The 4,978-nt window shown below is 36.5% G+C and overlaps 1 non-coding gene across 1 annotated transcript; it reads right to left on the reverse strand.

Moving 5' to 3' along the window:
• Positions 1–1,305: 1,305 nt before the first annotated feature.
• LOC127558409 (U6 spliceosomal RNA) lies at positions 1,306–1,412 on the reverse strand. Its single transcript, XR_007952805.1, has one exon. It is a non-coding gene; the product is annotated as a U6 spliceosomal RNA (small nuclear RNA).
• Between the last annotated feature and the right edge of the window lie 3,566 nt (positions 1,413–4,978).

Genomic DNA, 4,978 nt, shown 5'->3' on the forward strand with positions numbered 1-4,978 from the left:
AGTATTGTCATCTTTATTATATTTGCTCGGCCTATCCAAGAGCACTTAATATTTTTCCAATTATTTAAGTCTGACTTTATTTGTGTGAAAACTTTTTTGTAATTTTGCTCATATAATTCCTGACTTTCCTTTGGTAGGTAGATTCCCAAATATTTTATGCTATCAACAGTTATTTTGAATGGAATTTCTCTTTGTATCTCTTGCTCTTGGATTTTGTTGGTGGTGTATAAGAATGCTGAGGATTTATGGGGATTTATTTTGTATCCTGCTACTTTGCTAAAATTATGAATTATTTCTAATAGCTTTTTAGTAGAATCTTTGGGGTTTTCTAGGTATACCATCATATCATCTGCAAAGAGTGATAGTTTGGTTTCCTCATTGCCTACTCTAATTCCTTTAATATCTTTCTCGACTCTTATTGCAGAGGCCAGTGTTTCTAATACAATATTGAATAATAATGGTGATAGTGGGCAACCTTGCTTCACTCCAGATCTTACCGGGAAAGGTTCCAGTTTTTCCCCATTGCATATGATGCTTACTGAAGGTTTTAAATATATGCTCCTAACTATTTTAAGGAAAAGTCCTTTTATTCCTATGCTCTCAAGTGTTTTTATTAGGAATGGCTGTTGGATTTTATCAAATGCTTTTTCTGCATCTATTGAGATGATCATATGGTTTTTGTTTGGTTGGTTGTTGATATAGTCAATTATGTTAATAGTTTTCCTAATATTGAACCAGCCCTGCATTCCTGGTATAAATCCTACTTGGTCATAGTGTATTATCCTGGGGATGATTTTCTGTAATCTTTTTGCTAATATTTTATTTAAGATTTTAGCATCAATATTCATTAGGGAGATTGGTCTATAATTTTCTTTCTCTGTTTTCAGCCTACCTGGTTTAGGTATCAGTACCATATCTGTGTCATAAAAGGAGTTTGGTAGGACTCCTTCAATCCCTACTTCTTCAAATAGTTTATTTAGCATTGGAGTTAATTGATCTTTAAATGTTTGATAGAATTCAGATGTAAATCCATCTGGTCCTGGGTTTTTTTCTTAGGGAGTTGATTGATAGTTTGTTCTATTTCTTTTTCTGAGATAGGAGTATTTAGGATATTTACTTCTTCCTCTGTTAGTTTAGGTAAGCTATATTTTTGGAGGTATTCTTCTATTTCATTTAAGTTGTCGAATTTATTGGCGTAAAGTTGGGCAAAGTAACTCCTAATTATTGCTCTAATTTCCTCTTCGTTAGTGGTGAGTTCTCCCTTTTCATTTTTAAGACTAACAATTTGATTTTCCTCTTTCCTTTAAAAATATGGAACGCTTCACGAATTTGCGTGTCATCCTTGCGCAGGGGCCATGCTAATCTTCTCTGTATCGTTCCAATTTTAGTATATGTGCTGCCGAAGCAAGCACAGGAGAAGGGTATTCAGACCACTCCCAGAGTCCCTATGACTCTTAGTGGAGATATCTCTTTACTAGTACAGAAGCAAGAAGTGTCCACCCTTGTTGACATTGATACCACAATCTCAGTCAAACATTTCTACCTTTGCACCCTTTATATGCTAAATCATGAAGGCATTTCAATTATGATGATTGCTAATAAGACCATTGAATCCATTTCTCATGTCTCTCCCCTTTTTTATTAGAGTGATAAGTATCTTTCATTCCTTTGTTCTAGACCCCAAAGCTCCTAATCATTTATTAGGGAATGATGTACTCCATAATTTACTGACCACTATTTCATTTGACCCAAAAACTACCCATTCTTTGTGCCTTATATCCCTGACATTCCTTTACATAACCCTTTTTGACCATCTCTCTCTTAATCAAATCTCCACTAATTTATAGGCTTTGGATGCTAACATTATAAGTTAGCAGTGCCCCATCTACTTTTGTGCTGTTAGCGCAATCTAATTTCTTTCCTTCTATACAATAAATTCCCTCTCAGCCATTGAAGGGGTTTGTTCCCTTATTAATTCTTATTTAACTAAAGGTCTTAATATTCTTTTTGTTTTCCTCATGAACCTACCCATCTCTCTGGTCCATATGGGGCTGGTGAATGGGACTGGTGACTTGTACATGACCTTTGAGTTGTTAATGTTATTGTAATACTTCAGTCGCCTGATGTCCCAAACTCCCACATTTTGTTTAACCTTGTTCCACCCTGAGCTACTCAATTCAAGGTTGTTAACCTCTGTAGTACCTTCTTTTCAATCCTGTTTGTCCCTGAAAGTCAGTTCATTTTTTGCTTTTACTTGCAGAAGTGTCAATATAACTGTACTGTTCTTCTTCAAGGATTTACTGTCACCATGCTACTTCTCATAGATATTAAAACAAGTCCTCCTTTCATTAGATTTTGAGGATTTTATCCTTTCAGTATGTTGATGACCTTTTGTTCCCTTTGTTCCCCTTTTTGATTTTTGCCTCCAACCTTTGCCTCAACTTACCCCCTTCTTAAGACTGCTGCTCAGTTCCCTGTGTTCCATACTAACTGTTGACTCTGTATCTTCCTTAGGTTAGTGGACTCTGGATTCCTAGTTTTTCATGTGTTGCCTATACCTTTTAAGACATTTTAAAAGATTCTGGACTGGAACCCATGACTTTCTCCTTTGATACTCAGAGTTCCTTTGACCCTTTGAAGCTGGCCTTCCAACACCCATTAATTTCAGGACTCCTCAACAATTCTTTCCCATTTGCTTTACTCATTTCTGAGAAAGGCAATGTAGTGACACAAAAGCATGATGTACATTTTCACTCCATATGATACTATATTAAATCTTTGGACAATATTTACAGACTTTGCAGGTTGTCTCTATGTAATAGTGACCATTGCTGTCCTTGTTTCTACCATTGAGAACATTTGCTTTAACTCCCATTTAACAGTATGTTTTCTATGCTGTTGAAGCACTTCTGAATTCACACGATATCCAGCATTTGTTCTCCAATAAGCTTGCCACCCTTGAAGTGACTGTTATCCAAACTAACTTGAACATCAAATGTGTAAATACATTCAACTCTGACACCTTACCTGAGATGGAAAGGGGAATAAACTTCAGACCATGACTGTGCAATTTATCTGGATGTCTAGCTTTCCTTTCAGGATGATCTGAAAGAAAACATCCTTAGAGAAAACAGACTTCAGTCCCTGATGGATCCTGCTGGTTATGGTATCACCACTATCATAGAAGCTTCATCACTATTGCCCATTCAATATGAAAAGTCAAACTAAAGGCATTAGCCAAGGATTGTGAATTAAGAAGGGAATGATTAACATGTAAACTAATAGCCAATATGTACTTGGAATGGTGTATGGCTTTTAAATGTTATAAAAACACTGAGACTTCCCCATCTCTTCAGAAGAGCATATTAATAATCAAAAATATGTTTCCCTTATATTAAATTATTTATTCCTCCCCCAAGCTATAGCAGTGATTAAAATTCTGGGGTACAGTCAAGATATGGAAAAGATTTAGTTGACCAAATAGCTAAGACTAAGGCTTTACCTCCTTTAATCCCTGAAGACACAGCTCTTATAGCATAGGTTTCTATGCAACTATTCCTATACCCCAAAGGTACAACTTTAATAGCATTCTTATTTCACCCTGAAAACCTGCCTAAGCATCTTACCCCTAACAAAAGAAGAAATGGCTGTAGTCCAGAAAAGGGTGCTCATTATGAAGCAGGAGAAACTTCTAAAGGAGTGAAGTATCCTTAATAAAACTAGAGGATATCAGTCAGCCTAAATAGATATGCAATACTCTCTAAGATGGAACTTAGTACTCCCTCTAACATGGAACATTTTCATTAATTCAACTACTGGGGAACTAAGAAGCTAGTAGAGCATTCCTAAAATATTGCTGGTGAAGTTTTCATTGAGCTGCTACCATTGTCGATGTGTTCCACTTGACCCAGTGTGCAATGCATGCAAATCTCCAAAGACAGATTGTGGCGACTTTCTTCTCCCAAATGCAACTTTGGAATCTGGCAGAGTGACTTTATTCAATTACCACTTGCCCGTGGCTACCAATATGCTTTGGTTATGGTCCATGTGTTCTCCCTAAGGCAGAAGTGTTCCTTTGCATTGCTTCCATAGTTTCTGGGGTGCTTTTAGAAAATGTTCTTAGAAAAAAAAAAGTTCCATTATAGGGAGTTCCTTAAAAGGTGCATCATGATAAATGCACTTGTTTCACAGAAGCTTCATTAGCTGCTTTCAATTTGGACAATCACTCAGCCTCTCCATGCCCAATCATCAGGAATGCTTGAAAGATTTAATACAAATACTGTAATAGACTGGCTCAGAAAAATCCCAGAGAAAACATCTTTACAATTAAAGGTTCTGATAAAGGCCTCATTTCCAAAATATATAGAGAACTGACTTAAATTTATAAAAAATCAAGCCATTCTCCAATTGATAAATGGTCAAAGGATATGAACAGACAATTTTCAGATAAAGAAATTGAAACTATTACGACTCACATGAAAAAGTGTTCCAAATCACTATTGATCAGAGAAAGGCAAATTAAGACAACTCTGAGATATCACTACACACCCGTCAGATTGGCTAAGATGACAGGAAAAAATAATGATGAATGTTGGAGGGGATGCGGGAAAACAGGGACACTGATGCATTGTTGGTGGAGTTGTGAACGAATCCAACCATTCTGGAGAGCAATCTGGAATTATGCCCCAAAAGTTATCAAACTGTGCATACCCTTTGATCCAGCAGTGTTTCTCTTGGGCTTATACCCCAAAGAGATACTAAAAAAGGGAAAGGGATCTGTATGTGCCAAAATGTTTGTAGCAGCCCTGTTTGTAGTGGCTAGAAATTGGAAAATGAATGGATACCCATCAATTGGAGAATGGCTGGGTAAATTGTGATATATGAATGTTATGGAATATTATTGCTCTGTAAGGAATGACCAGCAGGATGAATACAGAGAGGCTTGGAGAGACCTACATGGATTGATGCTAAGTGAGAT

The sequence above is a fragment of the Antechinus flavipes genome, chromosome 3, assembly GCF_016432865.1.
Source record: "Antechinus flavipes isolate AdamAnt ecotype Samford, QLD, Australia chromosome 3, AdamAnt_v2, whole genome shotgun sequence".
In the NCBI taxonomy this organism is placed as follows: Eukaryota; Metazoa; Chordata; class Mammalia; order Dasyuromorphia; family Dasyuridae; genus Antechinus; species Antechinus flavipes.